Source organism: Leptonychotes weddellii, chromosome 5, assembly GCF_054177405.1.
Source record: "Leptonychotes weddellii isolate Sample4059 chromosome 5, ASM5417740v2, whole genome shotgun sequence".
Lineage (NCBI taxonomy): Eukaryota > Metazoa > Chordata > Mammalia > Carnivora > Phocidae > Leptonychotes > Leptonychotes weddellii.
This window is the reverse complement of record NC_138373.1, coordinates 76,660,259-76,683,197: the sequence shown is the minus strand read 5'-3', so window position 1 is coordinate 76,683,197 and position 22,939 is coordinate 76,660,259. Positions and strand designations below refer to the sequence as shown.

The 22,939-nt window shown below is 42.4% G+C and overlaps 1 long non-coding RNA gene across 1 annotated transcript; it reads left to right on the top strand.

Annotated features, from left to right (window-relative positions):
• Window positions 1-204: 204 nt before the first annotated feature.
• LOC145721418 (uncharacterized) lies at window positions 205-10,980 on the top strand. Its single transcript, XR_014145090.1, has 3 exons — window positions 205-605; window positions 5,762-5,852; window positions 10,823-10,980. It is a non-coding gene; the product is annotated as an uncharacterized LOC145721418 (long non-coding RNA).
• The last annotated feature ends 11,959 nt before the right edge of the window (window positions 10,981-22,939 follow it).

The window sequence follows — 22,939 nt, the reverse complement described above, 5'->3', positions numbered from 1 at the left end:
TAGAAAAATAAAATAAAACCAACACTAGCATTTGGGATGGAATGAATTAATGATAATTTATATTTGATATGCATTGTGGGTAAAAGTGGTGAAATGTACAAATCAAATGAGATTATTTTGGGGAGGCTCATTATCTGTTTATATTCTGCCCTTCTCTGTATAGGGCTTGAGGAGACTTGAAACACACTCTGAAAATGCTAACATTCTATATAAGTGAACGTATAGAAGGAGGTAAGAAAGAAAAAAAGAAAGAGGTGGAGGGAAAGGAAGGGAGGGAGAGAGGGAGGAATTTCAGTTAAGTGTATTTCATGTGTAGAAGAGGTTTCCTGGAGGGGGAAAAAAAAAACAAGACAAAATATTGGTTACCATGTGATTAAATTAAAAAAACATTTATTGAGTATTTGCTGGGTGCTAACTTGTGCTAGGTGCTCAGGAGTATCACAAGATGAGCAAGGTCATTAGATCTCTGCATAAGACATAACCGTGTCCTCCCTGCCACCCCCACATGCCCACAGATGATGGTCCAGTTTTTACCCCATCACAAGGCAGGAATCCAAACCAGTGCTAAGCCCCTTCTGAGGCCAGTCTGGAGGAGCCTCTTGAAGGTAAGAATGATTCCAGAATTTATCTAGGGTTTGCAGGCTGACCTTCATCTTGAGTTGTTGTAAGCTCATCAATGAGTGGCCTCTGGCCCTTCCCAGGACTCACTCTGTGCTCTGTCTTCTCGTTAACTTCTAAATGGGCTAGATAGGAGCTCCTGCGAATGATCCAAATCAGAATTGGATGTTTAGGGAGAATGTATAAAGCGTTATTTTTGTCTAGGTGAGCTTCTTATATCAGGTCAGTCTTTTCCCCAAGAAAGTAGGGTTAAGGGAGACCCTACTGTCTGGGGCTGAAGAAAGGAGCCATAGGGTCAGAAGAAAGCCCAGAGAACCCGGGTGTGGGCGCCAGTTGCCGGCTGCACACTACTCAACAAATTGCTTAACCTTTCATGTCTTCGTTTTCTCAGCTTTCAAACGATGGCAACATTACCCATGTCCCAGTGTCACACTGAGGACTAGATGAGATAAGAGACCCAAACATTCCTGAAACATCTAACACAAAGGTTAATTAATATTTCTAAAATTATGAGAGAGGTACCTAGACAGGTGAGGGGGTAGATTTCTAAGCAACTAGGGGAGTAAACCGGAGAGACGGCCAAGGAAGGCTCTGGAGCTACAGAAAGAACACTCAGAAAGCTGGAAGGACACGCTCAAGCCAGTGACGGCAACTACCCAAATAACCAGATTCTGCTCTTAACTTGTGAACCTGGGGTTATATTTTTATAATCCTATTGAGCCCACGTGCTGCCTGTGATAGAATGACAACCAAAGAGCACCAGAGGACAACCCGAACTCCACTGCTGTCAAGGGTTTTGGAGGCGAGGAGTGTTGTGTTCCGGAAGCTGTAACCATGGGAGGGACAGGGCTGGCCGCTTACAACCATCTGGCTACAGTTCTACCACCCCCTCATCTCCATCCTGTCTGAAACCGCACCCCTGGGGCCTGCCTGACGCTGGACCAGATTCCATATAAATTGGGGGGCAGAGCACCCTTTCATAGACAATCCCCCAGGGAGGCTGTGTTTCTTCTTGGGTCCCAGGCCTGGGTTTCTCTTCCCTTTCTCTTTGTTAATTTTGCCATTTACTTCTTTGTATCTTTTAGCCACATAACAAAGCCAAGAGGAGACAAATGCTGAATTAACAAGCAGGCCTGCAGAACTGAGCTATCCTAGTGGATGTGAAGTAGCAGCATCTCACTGTGGTTTTGATTTCCATTTTCCTGATGACTAATGGTGTTGAGCATCTTCTCATGTGTTTAGTACCCATTTGTATGTCTTCTTCAGAGAAATGTCTGTTCAAGTACTCTGCTAATTTTTTAATTGGGTTATTTGTTTTTGTAAGAGTGACTTGTAAGAGGTCTTTATATATTCTAGATATTATACATCTAGATAGACATCTAGATAAGAGGTCTTATATACTCTAGATCTAGATATCTAGATTCTAAGTACATGATTTACATTTTTTTTTCCATTCTGTGTGTTGTCCTTTTACTTTTTTGATAGTGCTATTTGAAGCACAAAATATTTTCATTTTGACTAAGTCCCATTTATCTATTGCTTCTTTTGTGGCTCATGCTTTTGGTGTCATAAATAAGATTCTGTTGGGCGCCTGGGTGGCTCAGTTGGTTAAGCGACTGCCTTCGGCTCAGGTCATGATCCTGGAGTCCCGGGATCGAGTCCCATGTCGGGCTCCCTGCTCAGCAGGGAGTCTGCCTCTCTCTCTGACCCTCCCCCCTCTCATGCTCTCTATCTCATTCTCTCTCTCTCAAATAAATAAATAAAATCTTTTAAAAAAATAATTAAATAAATAAATAAATAAATAAGATTCTGTTGCCAAATTCAAGATCAAGAAGATTTACTCCTATGTTTTCTTCTAAGAGTTTTATAGCTTTACCTCTTACACTTAAGTCTTTGATCTCTTTTGAGTCAATTTTTGTACGTGGTGTGAGATAGGGGTCCAATTTCATTCTTTTGCCTGTGGATTTCCAGTTGTCTCAGTACCATTTATTAGAAAGATTATTCTTTCCCCCAATGAAGGGTCTTGGCACCCTTGTCAAAAATCAGTTAACACATGGATTTATTTCTGGACTTTCAGTTTTATCCCATGGATCTACATGTCTATCATTATGCCACTACCATACTATCTTCTTAAAGACTCTTGCTTTATAATAATTTTTGAAATCAAGAAGTATGAGTCCTCCAACTTTGTTCTTTTTTTTTCAGGACTGTTTATTTATTCTGGTTGTAAGAATTTTTGAATCAGCTTGTCTAAGAAGCAAGCTGGAATTCTGATGAGAATTACATTGAATCTGTAGATAAATCTGGGGAATATTGTCATCTTAACAATATTAGGTTTTCTGATCCTTGGGGCACCTGTGTGGCTCAGTTGGTTAAGCTCTGCCTTCGGCTCAGGTCATGATCCCTGGGGTCCTGGGATTGAGCCCTTTGTAGGGCTCCCTGCCCCATAGGGAGTGTGCTTAACCCTCTCCCTCTGCCCCTCCCGCCCCACACCCATGGGCTCTCTCTCTCTCTCTCTCAAATTAGTAAAAAAACTTTAAAAAAAAAAGTTTTCTGATCCATGAACATAGAATGATTTCTATTTATTTAGAGCTTATTTAATGTATTTCAACCATGTTTTGTAGTTTTCAGAGTATAAATTTTGCACTTCTTTTGTTGAATTTATTCCTAAGTATTTCATTCTTTTTGATGCTATTACAAATAGAATTGATTTCTTAATCTCATTTTCAGAGTATTCATTGCAAGTATATTCTGCAACTAACTGAAATTATTTATTAGTTGTAATCGTTTTTGTGAATTCCTTAGGATTATTTATATATAAGATCATGTCATCTAAAAATACTTTTATTTCTCCCTTTCCATTCTGGATGATTTTTTATTTCTTTTTGTTGCCAAACTGCCCTGGCTAGATCTTCTACTATAATATTGAATAAAAGTGGTGAGAGCAACATCCTTGTCTTGTTGCTAATGTTTAGGGGCAAGTATCTAGTCTTTGAACATTAAGGATGATGTTAGCTTTCAGTTTTTCATAGATGGCCTTTACCAAGTTGAGTAAGTTCCCTTCTATTCCTAATTTTTTAGTGCTCTTATCGTGAAACTGTGTTAGATTTGCTGAATGGTTTTTCTAAATCTATAAAATGCTCTTGTGGTTTTAGTTTGTATTACATTAATTACACAGATTGACCTACCAAAACCTTGAGCTCATAAGAGATCCTGAACACAAACCAACCAACTAATCTGCTCCTGAATTCCTGAGCCACAGAAGCTATGTGAGATAATAAATGCTTATTCTTTTTTAAGCTACAAAATTTTAGGATAATTTGTTATGTAGGAATAGATAATAGAGTATTTTTATCACTGTTTTATAAATAAAGAAACTGAGGATTGAAGTATTTACCTGTTTCGTAACCCCGCCCTGGGTTAAAGACTTGGAAATGGAAGTGATTTCAACCAGGTCTTCTGCCTCAAATAGGTTTTCCTCCATAAATTTCTAGTGTATTTGATGATTCAGTCCAAGTTTACTGCAAATTGTTGTCTCTGGTTGGCAAACCCATCTCATACGGTTGGGCAAGTAGTTCATGCATAGGGGCAACTGGCTGAAGGGGCAGATGAGGACTGATATTTAGCCTGAGCTTTTTCTACCAAGTTGTGTGCCATGGCTCAGTGCTGCATCTGCCCAGAGGAAATGGCCCCTTTTCAGATGTGCCCAGAGGCACAGTCTGCTTGCCAAGCCATATGCCCAGAGGGTTGAGAGCCCCATAGAAGTACTTTTCTAATTTGTGCAGAGACACTGTAGGCAAAATTAGGTTCTTCCATCCAATAAAATTATATAACTGGAAAAAGTTTCATATTTCCCTGTTTACTAGTTTTACATGACAATTAGGCAATGTTGGTCGATGGGACTAGTCCCAGACAAATTTTTAAGTCTGTAACAAGATTTGTTCTTACTACCCTCTCTTTCCTCCCACCCTCCAATACGTCTTCCCTAGAACCTTGCTTTTAGAAAGATGAGCAAGAAAAAGACCTCATAGTATTTGAGTGTCTCCTACATGTCAGTACATGACTGGTCACCTTTCATACTCACTATCATTTAAGGTTGATAATTCTGAGACGAAGATGTTATTATCCCCATTTTACAGATAAGGAACCCCACTGAGAGAGGTCAAATAATTTATCCGAGTCCCACAGATGGTAAATGGTGAAAATGAAGTTAAAACTCAGGCTCATCTGACTCCAGAACCTATGTTCCAGCCACCACACTTTTCTAACAAATCTAAAGGGGCTATCCTGCCAGGAACATCAGCATTCTCAGAGAGTACAAATAACATTCTGAACAAATCACATTCAAGACCCTAAGACATGAGATTATTGTAAGCATTAGGAAGTACCAACACCCTCCAACATACGATATAAGCCACCACCTTGGCTTAAAGGGAGCCCTACTGAGCCATCTCCACAGCATAATCAGACAATCCACTGAAGTCCACGCCCTGGATCTCAGGGACTGGTGTACTCTTTAACCCTGAGGCTGGAGAGATCTACTGATACGGGAAGGCAGATGTTCATTCATTCCTTCAACCAATATTTATTGAATGTTTACTTTGTACCACAGTTACAACAGTAACCAAAGTGGATATGTTCCCTGATCTCATGGAGCTTAGAAGATAATGGGACTTCTTCCCCTTTATCTGCCCCTTTGCGTTTTCACACACACACACACACACACACACACACACAGACAGCTGAGTAGGAAAGAAACTATACACTTAGCTCTCATCATAACCCCAACAGTGGAAGGCTCAATTGACTAGGGCAGAGATAGTGGTTTGGGGAAGAATGAAGGAGGGGAAATCGGAGGGGGAGATGAACCATGAGAGACGATGGACTCTGAAAAACAAACTGAGGGTTCTAGAGGGGAGGGGGGTGGGAGGATGGGTTAGCCTGGGGATGGGTATTAAAGAGGGCACGTTCTGCATGGAGCACTGGGTGTTATACGCAAACAATGAATCATGGAACACCACATCAAAAACTAATGATGTAATGTATGGTGATTAACATAACAATAAAAAATTTTTTTTAAAAAATAAGCAATAGCTAAGAAAGCTGAGGTGATGTTTCCAAGAAATCTTCTTCTCTTCTCAAGGGAAACACAAGAGCACCCACACAGATGTCTCTAAGCAGCCATTCATGGGACAAGAGGAAGAGGCGCAGACTACACTCCCCCTGACCTGAGGGTAAGGAGAGCTGCATGGCTGGGAAGGAACACTGAGGAGAAATGACCTTTAGGAAAAGTTGGCTTTAGAGTCCGGAATGTCAGCTTATTAGTGCCACGATTCGACCAGAGAATCTCAGAAGGTGGCAGGGTTTGGGTTCATTTCAGAACAACATGTAGAAAGAATTAACTGGCCACCCAAAACCTTATCTGAACCTAAAATGTCTGCAAAATTGGGCAACAACATTCAAAGAAACAGGCTTTTCCTTGCAGGCTTTTAGTGCCAAGACTCCTTCTGGACCAGTTGTAACTGAGTGAATATAGAAGCCAAGAAAACTAAATGGAATTTTTGGAACTTGATCCTGGGTGTGCTGCAAGCTGAGGACAGAGATATTTGGGTTTATGAAAGTGGGGTGTAGGCTTGTTTGATTTAGGGTCCTTCCCATCCTCCAAAACCCTGGCCAATGTCATAGAGCCAGGCTGGCTTCCAGGCTTCCTGCAAAGACCAAAGTTCAAGCTGATCAGTCCAAAAACTTCTCCATTTACAATATGTCATATGGAGAGTATTTGCTGACAACACCCTTGTAAGACGGGATAGGTTTAAACATTCCATATACCCGAAAAACTGGTTAGAAAAATGGAATTTGACACCATGTCAAAGAAAAAGATGCATAGGTACTGATAAGATAGCAATGTGGGCCGTCTCAAGGGCCCCAGCACAAGGCAAAGAAAAGGCCAGTGTGCAGGGATCCAGGCCCTGCCTCTCCCATCAGCCACAGCAGCTCAGCTTTCCCTCTTCATAAACTGGGGCTCTGGAAAAGATTTAATTTAGGGGAATAAGGTCCAAGTAGAGGAGACAGACAGATAGATGGATAAAATATATAAAACACGAAAACCCCAGTGGTGTAGAATGAATGCTGTATTCGGAGTTAGGAGACTGCCCTAGCCCAGACCACCGCTGGGTCCCTCTATGGTCTTAGGCAAGATCATAGCTTGTAAGTCTTGGGGTTGTTTCAACTGATCAATGCAGTGTGGACTTTTAGTCCATGGTCTAGGGACCATCAGCCCCAACAAAAATTGACTCTCTGATTGCAAGGAAGCTCTAGACAAAGCTTCCAGCTGCCTTAATGACCAGAGCTTGAACCCTACCTTGGTCTCCTCCTCTTGAGAAGATGGAGTTTCACATGGAGATAAACCTGAGAACTGTTAAGTCATCTCTATTCTTAGAAGACCCTTGTAACTGAGCACAGAACACAATTTAGAGATGAATGAGCACTCTATCCTGTGCCCTGGGCCATAGTAATAACCCAGCACTCATAGTAATAAAAGCATGCTGTTATTGAGGACTCCCAGGGGTCAGACATGGGGCCCAGCATTTTATAGATATTAACTCCTTTAATCCCCACAACTTAGAACTATTATTGTCCCTGGGGCGCCTGGGGGGCTCAGTCCGTTAAGCATCCAACTCTTGATTTTGGCTTAGGTCATGGTCTTGGGGTGGTGGGATCAAGCCCCATGTCCAGCTCCACACTCTGTGGGGAGTCTGCTTGAGGTTCTTTCCCTCTCCCTCTGCCTCTTTCCCCTGTGCACGCTCTCTTTCTCTCTCTCTAAATTAAATAAAACTTTTTAAAAAAAACTGTTATCATTCCCATTTTACAGATGAGGAAACTAAGTCTCAACGAGGGTAAGTGATTTCTCCCACACCACATTGCTGCTCAAATGGGAGAAGCAGACGTCAATGCCAGGCAGTCTATAGTATCACGCTCCTGACCACTATGCTGTTCGAAGTGGAGACCAAGATGGAGGCCCCGATGACATTTGAAGACTCATCAGGGGAGGAAGGAGGAGTTGTAAAAGCAATTAAATACGTTGTCTAGCAGATACGTAGGTACTCAGTAAAATTCAGGGGGATGCCTCAGAGATACTTCAGAATAGGCTGGTCAACAAAACAGTGGCTCTAAGGGACAGGGGAGAGAAAGACAGACTGAAAAGTCGTTCTCAAAAAAAAAAAAAAAGATGAAATCAGGTCAGTGACCATTGGCAGAATGAGGAAAAGATAAACAGGGAGGTCCCTACAGACAGAGTGAGGGAGGCATGTTGGTGAGGGGAAACTGCCAGAAATTCATGCCAAGTGTCCAAGAGCCAGTCTCCATTGCTTAATGGTTCTGGGACTGTTTGAATGGATCTTGTACACCACTGCATTCCTGGTTTAGGTCTGAAAAAGGGTCAGCCAGGGTCAAGTGAGCTGAGAGGGCTCTGCTTCCACCCACTGATGTAGATTTCCTCTGTATTTGTGCTGATTTCTTCAGGAAGGGGTGAAAAGGAAGCAACATGAGCCATCATTTAATACAGGCCCCCCATAACATTGAACTAGATCTCCCAACTATTCCCCTTTCCCATTGCCCCACAGCCTTTACCTTCTAGCCCAGGATTTCCAGAATCCCAGTCTTTCCCTCTGCTCCCCAGTCTACACTTGAGCTTAAAAATTCCACACAGCTTACTCTTTTGGAAAAAACTTTCACATCACCATTCTTTCTGCCCCAAGCAACAAGGAAGCGTCACTGTCCCTCAGAAAGGGTCTGGAAAGGCTAGTCTGCAGGACAGAGAGAAAGGGGCAGGTGTGATAGAGAGCCACCCCAGGACTGAAAGCAACCAGGAGCAGAAGACAGGCACAATTCCTGCCACACGTGAAGGACTCAAGTAACATTTGTTGGAAGGAAGGGAGGGAGGCGAGGAAAGAGGGAGAAAAGATGGAAAGGATACTTTGGTTGATAGTTATGGCTGATTTGAAGATTTGGAGACCTCCAGACCCTACTCAGGGCCTGCCAGCAGCCAGTGAATTTTTATTTTATAAAATGAATCAAATAACACACTTCTATTAATTACCTTGATGGCCGCTTTGTGCATAAATTATGTTCATATCAGTCTGTCTCCCGTACTAAAGTATAAGCTGCTAAAGACTAATGTGCTAAAACATATTCTATTTCTATTTGCTTCTCCTTTCTCCACCTGCCCTTGGGAGGCTGAGCTCTACCCAGGCTCCCTTGCATCTTTGACTTCCAGTGGGTTCTCCAATGGGAGGTACAGACGGAAAACTGGAGGGTGGGAAGAGAAAATGGTCCGGGAATTTATTGCTACCTGCTAGGTCATGTTTGGGCCGTGGCTGCGTTCTTCTACCAAACACCACAACTCCTGTTAAACAGCCCTTCTCCAAAAGCCACAGCCCTCTCGAGGGCTGATGGCCAGCCACTCTTTGCCATCACACCTTCAGACTGAGAGCTGATATGGGTTTTCCACCATGTTCATGTTCATCCTGCACATTGCGCCATCCCTTCCTGCTTCTCTAAACCATACCCCACAGCTGTGTAAATTGTCCTTTCACTAAACCTCCATTCACATTTTTTTTCCAAAGATTTTAATTATTTATTTGTCAGAGAGAGAGAGCGCGCAAGAGAGCACAAGCAGGGGGGAGCGGCAGGCAGAACAGGCGGAACAGGCAGAGGGAGAAGCAGACTCCCTGCTGAGCAGAGAGCCCAATGTGGGACTCAATCCCAGGACCCTGGGATCATGACCTGAGCTGAAGGCAGACGTTTAACCACCCAGGCGTCCCACATTTTGATTCATTATGGATCAGTCACTTAGTATGGAGCTGATGCTATGCTAGTCACACACCACCTTGGTGCTGGAAGTGAGCCCTATTTCACCTTTCCCTCCATCCTGCTAGTACCCTGGAACCCGAACCCCTGCCCTACGGGGGCAACTCCTGCCTAATTCTTTCCCCTTTATTAAAACGCTATTGAAGGTGATTAATATATTTCTGGATTTAGGCTTAGAAATCTCTCTCACAATATAAATATGACTTCTGGGAGGAGCACATTCTTATCTTGGTCATTATGGAAGTGAATAAGCTTATCGGACTTACTGGGAAAAGTGGATAAATGTAACGTATTTTGAGACTCTGATTTATTGGCCATTATTTAAGTGTTATCACTGATATGACTCCCTAAAGAAATAGTACAGCAGATGTTGCTTGCAATAGGGACAAAGGAAGGGAAAGATTGGTCATGGCATGCTAAGGAGGATGCTGAGGGTGGGTGACTAGAGGGGTGTGAGGACATGAAGAACAAGGGAAAGGGATTGTATCCAAAGATACAGAAGGACCCTGAAAAGAAACTGGGTTCATTCACATATCTGTACAGGGCTGGGCTGGCCCCACCTATTTCCTTCCTCCTTCTCTCCACCCATTACTGCTCTACTTGAACAGCTACCTCCTCCTCCTCTTTCCCTCCTGTGTCCTTGGGCTCCACTCATATATTGCCTAGGTTACAGAGGAAATTCATGTTCATGATTGCCAAAAAGATCCCAGGTACCTCTTGTGTACCATTTAAACAGCTGAGGGTTTGAGGAAAGGTAGGGAATCTGAGAAAGCATTTCCATAAGGGCCCTGATATTTGTGCTTGCCAACAATGTGTGAGTGTTACGTGGATAAAACATCAATAGGCGGGATTCATCCATCCAGTAGGCCAAGAACATCCATTCATCCATGTTGGTGTTCTCAAGATACTTGGGGAGCTAGTCTGTTGGCAAGCAGGGAGACCTCTCCCTTCTTCAGCATTTAAATAATGCCAGTGTAATCACACCACACAGGGATGGGCGTTAATGACCCTCTGGATGGGCTCCTACAGCTTCATGATTCTCTAAGACACAGGCCTCTTGGTTATCAAGGAGAGGAGAGGCGCAAGGGCCTGTCAACTCTCTGATCACATGTATAGTGCCGGGCTCTTGCTCATGGGATTTGTGGCAGGGGCTTCTACTGCCTACATTTTTACCTTGTCAACTAGAGAAATGACATTTCCCAGCCTCCAGTAAGTTCTGGCCAATGTGTTCTTAGCAGAGGCAATGTGTGGCAGCTTCCAAGAAATCTCTTTATAAGAGTTGTCAGGTGCTACTTTCCCCCTTCTTAATTGTCCCTCCTTTCCTTCTGCTGTTTAGAGTGTGGATGTGATGGCTTGAGCTTGCGTAACCACCCAAGACCATGAGATGGGAGCCACATGCAGAGGATAACAGACGATCAAGACCAAAGTCTGAGTCCTTGACTGGGCATGACTATAGCAATCTTAGACTGCTTACCTCTAGACTTCTTATATATGAAAGGGAAATAAATTTATATTTTGTTTAAAACACTGTAATTTTGGTTTCTTTGTTATATGTCACCTCATCTGATTCTAATTGATAAAGCATCTCTCTGGGCTTTAGGTATAACACCAAAGCTATCTTGAATAAATTCCAGTCCAGAAATTCCATTGTCATTCCCTTAATTTCTCCAGAGGTGTCTAACTATGGAACTCACTTTCCCTTTCTTTCTAGGGAAATAAAGAGGACAATATTCCTATGGTCCCTGAAGATGTCCATCTCATGGTCTGAATGACAAAGCAGAAAGTGGAATAGCGTCTAGGTTCCCATCCAGACCAATTTCTGGTTCCTGGGGTTTCCCAAGAGCAGCTATCCCAGGCTAATCTATGAAATAGACACATGACACCCACCCACATTTAGGGCCACAATCGGGATCCATAATGATTCCATGTCTCCTGATGACTTGGTGATCCTTAGACAAAAAGAGGCTTAGAAAATAGAAAAGCATCCTTGTCCTCAGCTAGAAAACAATACTCCATGAGTCAGATCTGGCAACAGGACTGAGGTGCAGAATGGTGCATTAGGCCATTTCAGGAAGTAGTTAAGAGTAGGGGGAAGTGGCCAGCGACGAGAAGAGAGGGTGGAGAACGGTGGGCTGCCACGGAGAGGACACAACGTTCCCAATCACTCTCTCCTCCAGCTGTGCCAGCCACGTGGTGTGTTTTGGTCCCTTCGTGATCTCGCCCTGATGAAACTCTTTTCTCATCACTCTTCACCTTCTCCACTACCATCATGCCTGCCCCAAACATAAACTCTAGATCATTCCCTGAAGAAACTATGCTCTCCCATAGCTACCAGCCTCTGTTTATGCTATTCTGTATGTTTAGAAAGCTCTTAACCCTCTACCAGTTGGAATGACACCTCCTCAGTAAAGCCTTCTTAGATTTCCTCAGGCCAAGTTAGAACATTTTTCCCTGTGTTTTCAGAGCACTTTATACAGTCATTATGAACTTCCATTTTAGGGATAACCAAAGGGCTGTATTATATGCACATTTAACTTGCATGGATTTAACTGCACATGCTCAGTAAACAGAAAAAGAAAAGAAGGAGAAAACAAAGAGAAAGAGGAAGACATATTTTTATTCCGGACATCCTACAAAATATAGCTTCATAAAATTAAAAAAAAAAAAATTTAAAGGAAGCTCTCGTTAAAATGCAAAGAAAAAAATAAGGAAGTTTCTGAGGCTTGATTTTAGGGATTTTTGAGGGGCTGATTTTCTTGACTATTTGTCATTTCACTTTATATGCTGACTTTGGACTAAATCTCTGAATGGAATGTGACTCTTCCACATAACATCACATGGTGACTTCTCTCACTGTCCCAGACAGAAAGACAGCAACTTGTCTCATTCCTTTTGGGGTTTTCTTGGGCCTACCACAGTGTTTAGTAGACAGCTAGTGCTCAATAAACATTGGTTGAAAGAAAAGTTGAATGGTTCCAGCATTTCCCATTGGCTACAACCTAATTAGAATGAGGGAAACTGTCTCACCCCACTCACCTCTACAGCACCCTTTTCAAACTGTCATGCGATTCCCTCTTTGAAGAGACCTACACGTGAGCTATTCACTTTGTAAATCAGCACACTTTACTGCTTTGTTAGAAAATGTCTAACGAAGTCCAGTCGTTAAGAAAGTAGGACTGTGGCACCATGAGCAACAAGGGGAACTTAGTTAATGAATTCTACGTTGCCACCACCACCAATAAAATTAGCTATAGGAATCAGAAGCCTTTCGTTATTGAACTAACAACACTGGCTTTCTGCTAGTAGAGTTTGAGAAATTGAAGGTCCATTTCACTCTTGACAATGATCCTGAGAACTGTCTTTAATATCTCAGTTATCCAGAGACCAGCCTTCAGGAATGCTCAGAATAGCTGTGAACCTGGAAGTAACAATGGAGTAAAACAACAACAACAACAAAACTTTTCAGTGGAGAAATCAACTTTTGATCACCCATCATAATAGAGCAGAGAGATGGGGACCTGAAGGCGACAGCTGATGCCTGCCAGGCTGAACCAGAAGGAAAATGAGCTCCAATTGTTGCTGGTGCAGAGGACGCATGTGTATCTTTGGCAAGGAGAGGAATAAGGCTGTCTTAAAGTGTTGGTTATTTGTTTGTTTCAACTTCTTTCTCCTCTTATCTCCTCCCTCTACTTGATTTTAGGGGAAACCAAAAAATCCTTGCTTTAGATTCATCCATTAATTCAAGAAAAATTTGTTTGGAATATCTGCTCTGCATCAGACACTATGCAGTCTTACAGGTTCACAAGTAACAGGAGATTATACAATGTGGCATGGTAAAAGCTAGACTGGAATACTAATTAGCATATATGAGAGGCACCTGACCCCAAAGTGGAAGAGAAAATAACAATGACAATAACAACAATGATAAAAACTCAAGCCTAGTGAGTGTTTACTGTGTGTCAGATCTGTTCTATGTACTTAATGTGTATTAACTTCTTCGATCCTCATAACAACTTTAAGAGGTAGGTAAGCTTATTATCATTCCCATTTTCACCTGAATTAAAGTGGCAGTGGGGGGAAAGGAAGTAGATATTGAGGCCTATGATGACAGGATCAATGACAGATGTGAACAGGTGAGTGAAAGGGAGTCATCTAGGGGACATCTGTTTCTGGCTTAAGTGACAGGTGGATGGTGGCGCCATCGCTGACGAGCAATCTGATAGAGGAGTTCATGTTCCATCCAGAGCATCCCACCATTGGGAGGAGAAGGGGAGAAGTCAGAGCCTCCCTAACCCTTCCCAATCCTATTCTCTGTCATGGTCAAGTGCATGAAGCCATTCTACTGATGTCTGCAATCCAGCTTTTCTGGGAGATTCCTATAGGACCTGAAAGAGTCCAGAAGGCAGAGTGGTCACCTCAAAGAAGATAAGGTGGATATTGTAACAGTGGAAGAAAGACCCACTTAGAGACAGAAGACCTTGTCTAGAGCCTGGCTGACCAAGGGCCACACAACTCCTCTGAAGCCTTACCACTGTTTATTCTGAGAGAGCCTTTGCCGAGTTACAAGAAATCATGGGGCCAGGGGTGGCTCTGTACAGTCTTTAGCCTAGCCTAATAAATTTGTAGACTATGCATCCGATACCAGGTAGTAGCTAGATACCTTTGAGTCCAAGCTTTAAAGAAGCCAGCCTCTGTCAACCCAGTAGGGGAGGTTGATTCCTAGGAAAAAAAAAAAAAAACAAACTGCAGTCCACTGTATGGATTGCGACAGTAGAAAGCAAAGACTCAAGGTCAAAGAACCCGAATGGAGCAAGAAATATAGACAAGAAGGGTGGTTGGGTAACTTTTCATGCAGAGAAAAAGTTGGTGCTTTTTGATGGCAACTCAGAAGAGAAAATCAAGAGGTCAGGGGAGCAATTTAGGAAGGTAGAGGTGAGCTTAGGTGGAAACTAGATAGAAAGGTATAAGAATAAGAATCAAGAAAGAGTACAGCATGGAAACTTACTTCTGGAGATAAGGGTCTTTTTGGTGGCAAATGCAGAAAGTCTTTAAGAACTAGGACCCAGAGGAGTAAGAGGTAGAAGATCTAAATAGCATAGAACTCCAGAGAAAAGATATGGACACCTAAATGGGAAGCAAGATGACCCAAAAAATCTGGCCCTGACCATTTTGTGACTACAATGGGAAAAGGAGCATCTGCCTCAGGATATATTAATAGAAGCACTGTTGGTGGGAGAAAGTGGAAGCGGGGGTGACTGGCCAAAAACTAGGTTAACCAGAACAGAAAACTAGAAGTGAGAGAGAAGCAAGAAGGTAGGTAGTAGCGTGGAAGAAGATTGAGAAGGAGATGGGGCAAAGGGAGGGTGGGCTTTTACTAAATGAAGTAGTTACAAGGTTGGCAATGAGGATAAAGCCATTGGTGAGTTTGGGAGAAAATGCAATGTCAAGGGGTAGACGCTTACTCTTACAAAATCGTTATCCACGGACAGCAACTAAAACCCTCCCCATGACATTAGTATTAGTGGTCTCACTGACAACAGATGGATGGGCCTTGGGATCCTACCTGACGTGGCCCTTCATAGGCTGTCCAGTCCGGTGGTACTCAAGACAAGAAACCTGCACTGGAACATGATCATGAACAGCTTCCTTCATCTAGAACAAAGGTTGGCAAATTACAGGCCCTCCCCCACCCCCAAGCCACATCTACCCCACTGGGCATTTCCTACCTGTACCAGTATTTGTCAAAAAACAGAAAGAGAGGGAGGGAGGGAGGAAGAGGGGGAAGAGAAAAGTTGTGCTGCAACACAGCCACACCCATTCGTGCGGTCTCCGGCTGTTTGGGCACCACTCACCAGCAACATTGAGTAATGGTGACCGAGACTGCCCTGCAAAGCCTCACATGTGTACTTTCTGGCCCTTTCCAAAAAAAGCTTGTCAACCTTTGTTCTAGAGGTCATCTTCTGAAACGTTAACAAACCCAACAGCCTGCTTAGTGACACCATTGCTTTAAACTCTGGCGCCAACCCCTTCACTAACGATGGGCTGGTAGTCGTCTGTGGACCGGCTTCTGCGGACCCTCCGAGGAGCGCCGTCCCCAGAGCAGTGGGGCAGGAGAGCTACTGCTCACCCGCGAGCTCAGGGTTCGGGCTCTGAGCAGGCCGAGCCGCCGTTCTACCTCCTGAATGCAGTCACCCAACACCGCAGAGACCTAGAACACACTGACATCCCAGACGCCATATTGAAAAGATAAGGCTGTTCAGAAACCTCAGAACAGAGGCCCTGCCTGGAGGTTATTTTGATGAGCGAAGCACTTATGTGCATTTATGCTTGTTTGTCTTCCTTATAATTAGACTGCTAACGCTTCAGGGTAAAACTTGCCTAACCATAAACTTCTGAGTGTACACTTCACTACTAAGGGTAAACCACCGAACTCTTTACTAAGACAACACTAAATATTTATTTTTACTCTCCGGAAACTTTTGTGAAGTAATGGGCAATGAGAATGTGGGGATAATTTGCCCAATTTCTGCCAATTTTAACACCTGATTAGTTTCCTTGGATCTGACTGTATGAGAAATTCTAGGCAAGGTAGGGAACGGTTTCCTTTGTTTCCTGGTGTGTGTGTGTGTGTGTTTTAAACCAGGGATGGCAAGGAGCTTCAGAAATAGAGTTTATTATAATGGTAAGAGGGTAGCAAAAAAGTTTCCTAAGTTCATTCATTCATTTAACATTGCGGGAGCTTCACACCAGGAGCTGTTCTAGGTGCTAAGGGTACAAGGATGAGAAATATACATGGAAAAAGTGGACGTCAAAGTAAATTGCGTGAGGAGAAGCCTTGTCCATGGATTGATGCTGGCTCTGGTTCTGAATCGGAGCTGTTTAATTCAGTCGTCCTTGGCCTGCTGGGCCCACACAGTCCTCTGACACAGAAATGACCCTGCCTGAACGTGCTCACATTCTGACCCGGTCCCTCTGCTGGGTCAGACTCATCTCACTGCCCTCACACCCCTGGTACACTTGACTCACTCCCTCAACCAGGCTACAGGTGACTGTGGATGCCCAGAGGAGCTCTCTCACAGCCACGCCTCCTCCAGGCTTTCCAGAAAGGCCCTCAAGGATTTCTGCAACCAGCCCTTCCAGTTGGGCAGAAATTTCCTGCCTTGGCAGTCAAGAGGACTTGGCAATCAAGAGGCATTTTGTTTTGTTTTATTTTAAATGCACAGTACATCCCCAAGCAGCCCCACCCTCTGTTCCAGTTCCATTAAATCTATTCCCTTTAGACCTTTATTTTTCTCCATTAGACAGTGGGACTGGGTGAGAGGTAGGGAGAGAAGCTGGCAAAATGAGAGTCCTCTATAAACGTGAAAATAGAAGGTCCCTTGCACCCTGTTTTGCCTCTTTACTTTCTCTTCCCTCAAATCTGTCACCTCCACTCATCAAACACCCGGGCTTGTGCCCAGTCTCCTCACCCCAAGGAGCAGTAGACTGCCTTAATTGAGCTGAAATTTATAATATCACAGGAACTGGCAATAATTAAAGGGTAAAGCAGACATCTGTGTCTTCAGAAAATAACACATATGCATTCTGCTCTTAATATAAAACTAATAATAAAGTCATGCTAATATAATTAATGCCTCATTTATTAGGTCCAGTGGGGGATGAACTGTTCTACATAATTGATTCTCCCAGATTCCTGGAGCCTAAAATTTGGGGAATCAAATCGTTGAAACATTTTTTTTCGTCGTTATGGAAATCTTTCTAAATATATTGTGTTATTCTCTAGTTTCCTAAATAAAACTCACCCAACATATTTTATTACCCTCTACAAGGACAGAACCAGCTCTGACATTACGTACCCAGTACCTGGTGGAGTGCTCAGGCTCCCAATACATATTTGTAGAACAAAGAAATAGCCTCCAATATTGGGCTCCGATATCCAAAACAAAAGAACTCCTGGGCTTTGGAATTACAGAGAACTCTTTGGCCTCAGCTCAGATTGTTCCTTGCATTCTTATTTGCGCTTTTATAATTCCTCTGTCTCATCCTTCACCATCAAGTTGCCAACTTCTTGCTCCTGTTTCTAAAATTTCCTCCCTGCCCCATTAATGCACTGACTATAATCTACTGTAGATCAAAATTAAGGTTATTAGGTAATGCCTGAAATAAAAGTAAATAAAAGAGGCTGAGTAGCTCTATGAATTTTTGATGCCCATACTGGCCACCCAAAGGCTTTTTTGGTTTCCTTCTGCTCTCTCAGCTGGGTTTCAGATGGCCGCTCCTGCTAAATGAGTAACTCCCAGATAAGTCAAGCATTACCGGGAGAGCTACAATAGAAACTCATAATAAATGAGTCTTACTTGGGTTAGAACCTCTCACCATATGTCATCCGGGAAAAGATTGCCACTAATCATAGATCCCACATCTGAATTAACTGGTTCCTCCACACTTACGAGGCAAAGCCAACAGAGCTCACATTCCAGAAAAGGGTGGGGATGGGAAGCCCCTGATAGGCTATAATATTTCTCAAAATTCACGAGTAAACCTCCCAGGATATGTCAAATAGATCTCCCATTTGCTGGTCCTTTGGGTCTAACAGGCTTTCCCTCTCCAGGTCCCAAAGGCTCTAAATTGATCACATAAGCAATCCAGGATTGAGAGTTTCCCAGAGTTTCCTTGGAGTGGAAAGAATCTCTATTTTGTGCTAAACAGCTCTCTGAAAACACAAAGCAAATGGGTGAAAATCCCGATTTCAAGTTTACCAAGAAAATCATTTAGCCTTCAATAATAGATTCTGTCACTCACAAAGAGTGCAGTGAAGACAGCAATGAACTGGTTCAAAATAGTTAGGAGGAAGTGAGGAAATGAGATTAGCATCGGACCATTGGATCCCACCCTTGGTGTGCCTCTCATACCATCTCGGCTCCAAAGCAAACTGGTTAAAACTAAGTTTTCTTCTCCCTCCACAGGTGGGTCTAGGGCTAGAGAGTTCTTTGTTCGTTGGAGTAAGTAAGGGAACCAGGAGGCAGAACACAAGCCTCACCCCTGAGTCAGCAGCTGCCACACCAGGTACTTGGGGCAGGCTGTCTGAACCCTTTTGGATTCTAATTCTTGCTCTGTAAAAGGAGTAATGATTGTACCCCTCTGCTCCCAGCATGCTGTGAGACTTGGTTAATTGGTGTTTGGAAAAGCTTGTATCTTTGGATGAAAGCATTTACAAGTTTTGAGCTCTGTTCTTAAGCTGAGTCTTTGTTCACTTAGATTTCCTTGACTATGGCAATGGAGCTTCTCTAATTTCCCTCTGGAGAACTGATTCCTTAACCCTAAGAGGGTGGTGGTGAATAGATGCCTTTATAAACCTCTTACGTTTCGTCGTTAAGCATCTGCCTTCGGCTCAGGTCATGATCCCAGGGTCCTGGGATCGAGCCCCGCATCGGGCTCCCTGCTCAGTGGGAAGCCTGCTTCTCCCTCTCCCACTCCTCCTGCCTTGTGTTCCCTCTCTCGCTGTGTCTCTCTCTGTCAAATAAATAAATAAAATCTTAAAAAAAAAAAACCTCTTATATTTCCCTCTGACTCATTTTTCGTCTCATACATGATCAACACAGACTGCTTCAACTCTATGAAAAATCCTTTGAAAAGTTTTAACTTTAAAAATATATGGTATAAACTGGATTTTTCTACACCAAATTGTGGATTAAAAGCAGTAGCAAATGCTGCTTGCTTAAAAAATTTAATTTTCAATTTTTAGTAAAGATTAGGTTTTTCAAAGTGAATATGCCACCTTCTGATATTAACTTTTAATAGCTGTATTGAGGTATAATGACATACAATAAAATATACTGTTTAAATTGTATGACTTGAAAAGTTTTCACATACATATACATTCATGAAACCATCACCATAATCAAGATAATGAATATGCCCATTACCCCCACCCCAAACATTTGCCTGGATTCTTTCACTTGGTAAAGTTATTTTGAGATTTATTCCATACTGTTGGGTGTATCAGAGTTCATTCCTTTTTATTGTTAATAAGTATTCCATTGTATGGATATACTACATTTGTTTATCTTTTCACTTGTTGATGGACATTTGGGTTGCTTTAACTCGGGGATATTACAAATAAAGTTGCTATGGATATTCGTGTACAAGTGTTTGCATGGGCATATCCTTTCATTTCTCCTGGGTAAATACCAAGAAGTGGAATGGCTAGGTCTTGCGGTACAATATTATCTTCTGAGTAGATCCTGAACAAATAGATACTGTGTTTGGAGAAAAGCATGATATATATGAACCCCTACATACAGTTCTTTTGATGCCTACAATTGTTTATCATGGAACCAAAAAAAGAATTACTTTCTTCTTCTTTCCCTTTGTTATGATAATAATAGAAAGAATTTGCTTCTGTTTTACACAATGCAGTTAACCAAATGCTTTTGCATATATTATCGTCATATATCCTCACAAGTAATTTCTTCTTCTCCTTCTCTGATTCACTCCAGTTGATTGTCATCCTACATAACAGTAATACACTTCCAAGACTGAATGAAGTATTCTAGATATGTTCTCAAAAGAACTTCATATCCAAATTGCTTTTGCTTCCTTGTTTCTCAAATGGCAACACTTACGCCAAGTCATACTCCCTTGCCAAAGGCCACCTTGTCCCTACTGCAAAAGTGAATCAGCAAGGTGCAGACCAGATCCTCCACATGTCTGCTCTTGACCCCTGCCTTCTTCCTCTTTCATTCTGCATGACTACAGACTCATCAATCACTAATACTGCAGTTCATATCTTACAGACTTATCTGGACTCCAACTCTTTCACAGATGTCTTGGCTAAGAAGATCCAGAAACTGCTCTTTAGATAATTCCCAAATGCTGAATCATCTTACCATATTGCTTTGGTTAGAAAATGATATTATTGGAGAGATATTGTTGAAAACCAAACACTTTCACTGTTTTATGCCAGAAATAACTTCATTCAATGGTTGTGGAAAATTACAGGGAGACCTTTAGAACCTTCACTCCAAAAATCTCATCCTGTCTCTCTCCATCCCCTTCTCCTCTGCCTGCTGCTAAGTCTTACCGCCTTTTCTCTTGGCTCTCCCAGTTTCTTCCAAGGTTTGGAGAAAACAGGAAAAGACTATAGGAGATAATTCTAAAAAGTGTGTTTAACTTTGGGACAATTGGTTTTCTGAATGCAAAAGTGAAGTTATAGCCCTCCCCCAACAAAAATGTAATTTAATATGGATTTAGAAATTAAAAATAAAACTACCAAACCCGGGGCGCCTGGGTGGCTCAGTCAGTTAAGTGTCTGTCTTCCGCTCAGGTCATGATCCCAGGGTCCTGGGATAGAGTCCCACGTCAGGCTCCTTGCTCAGTGGGGAGTCTGCTTCTCCCTCTCCCTCTGCCTGCCGCTCCCCCTGCTTGTGCTCTCTCTCTCTGACAAATAAATAAAAAATAAATTAAAATTAAAATTAAAAAACCTAGAATGGATAAAGGAAATTATTGATAGATTGGCTAGCTATGTAAATTATTCATTTCCATATGTGAAAACTATCGTAACAAAGTTGAAAAAAAAGAGGCTGATTGGGAGAAAATACTTGCAATATATATATATAGAGAGAGAAAGATGACTACTCTTAATATATAAAAAGCTCCCTACATTGAGGGGCACCTGGGTGGCTCAGTCGGTTAAGCGGCTGCCTTTGGCTCAGGTCATGATCCCAGGATCCTGGGATCGAGCCCCGTATTGGGCTCCCAGCTGGGTGGGGAGCCTGCTTCTCCCTCTCCCTCTGCTGCTCCCCCCTGCTCATGCTCACTCTCTCTCTCTGTGTGTCAAATAAACAAATAAGATCCTTAAAAAAAAAAAAAAGCTCCCTACATTGAATCATATCCTTAAGATGTGTGCACTTTGTTGTATGTAAATTTTACATCGCAAAATAAAAATAAAAAATAAAAAAGACTATAAACAAACGTTAAATCCTGTTGTTGATAAGCAACTGAAATAGTTAGTGTACTGATATCTGCAACTTACTTCAAAACACACAAAAATAAGGTGGATTGACAAATGAATAAAGGAATAGATAGACGAAAAGATATATGATAAAGCAAATATAGTAAAATGTTAATTATCAGTCTAGATGGTAGGTATATGGAGGCATAAACTACACAATTCCTTTTTTTTTTTTAATTTTTTTATTTATTCATTTGAGAGAGAGCACGAGAGGGGGGAGGGTCAGAGGGAGAAGGAGACTCCCCGCCGAGCAGGGAGCCCGATGTGGGACTCGATCCCGGAACTCCAGGATCACGACCCGAGCCGAAGGCAGTCGCTTAACCAACTGAGCCACCCAGGCGCCCTACACAATTCTTTTTTTAAATTTATTTATTTATTTGAGAGAGAGAGAGAGCAGGGGGAGAGGCAGGGGGAAGAGAGGATCTCAAGCAGACTGCAGTGAGCGAGGAGCCCAACCCAGGGTTTGATCTCACAATCCTGAGATCATGACCCGAGCTGAAACCAAAAGTTGGATACACAACTGATTGTACCACCCAGGCGTTCCCACACTACACAATTCTTTCAACTTTTCTGTGTGCTTGAATGTTTTCATAATAAAATGTTGGAGGGGAACCCCCTAAAATGAATAAGAAAATACATAAAACTCCTAAGAACAGTAGACAAAGAAAATTAGCAGACAATTTGAAATTTTAAAAAATGGATAAAAAAGGATTTTTAATTTCCCTTGGAATAAGAAAAAAAATGTATAAAGCTTGATAACATCCAACAGAAAGACACACACAGGGGAAAAAAATATGTGTAAGGATATTTACTGTTGTTTTGTTTAAAATAGAAAAAGAAAAGAAAGGAAAGGAAAAAAGGAGAAGAAAACAACCCGAACAGCCCTCCCTGGGGAGATGGTGAAGTAAATGACAGGGTGTCATTGTAGAGAGCCCGATCTGCAGAGACACAGTGTGAGGCAGTGCTATTCTGAAATGGAAGATCTCCAAGGTCTATTGTTCACTGAAAAAATGGACATTACAGAATACATTACAGAATACATAAAATGACCATTTACATAAAAAATAATAATAGAACTATGTGTGTATGCAAATGTACAGAAAAACTGTCCAAAAACATACATATTCAACCTGTGACTCATCTTAGAAAAGAGCGAAATTGGAGCGAGGGGGAGAAGACAGAGAAGGACATTTAAGCTTCTAGTCTGCAGACTTCTATATTACTTGGCCTTTTTACAATGAGCCTGCAATAATTTGGTAACTTTTTAAATTCCCTAAGTTGACCCAAAATGCTAATAATGACTAAAATCTAAATATCCCTGGGGTGGATTGACTGGGTGGCTCAGTCATTAAGCGTCTGCCTTCCGTTCAGGTCATGATCCCGGGGTCCTGGGATCGAGCCCCACATCGGGCTCCCTGCTCGGCGGGCTCCCTGCTTCTC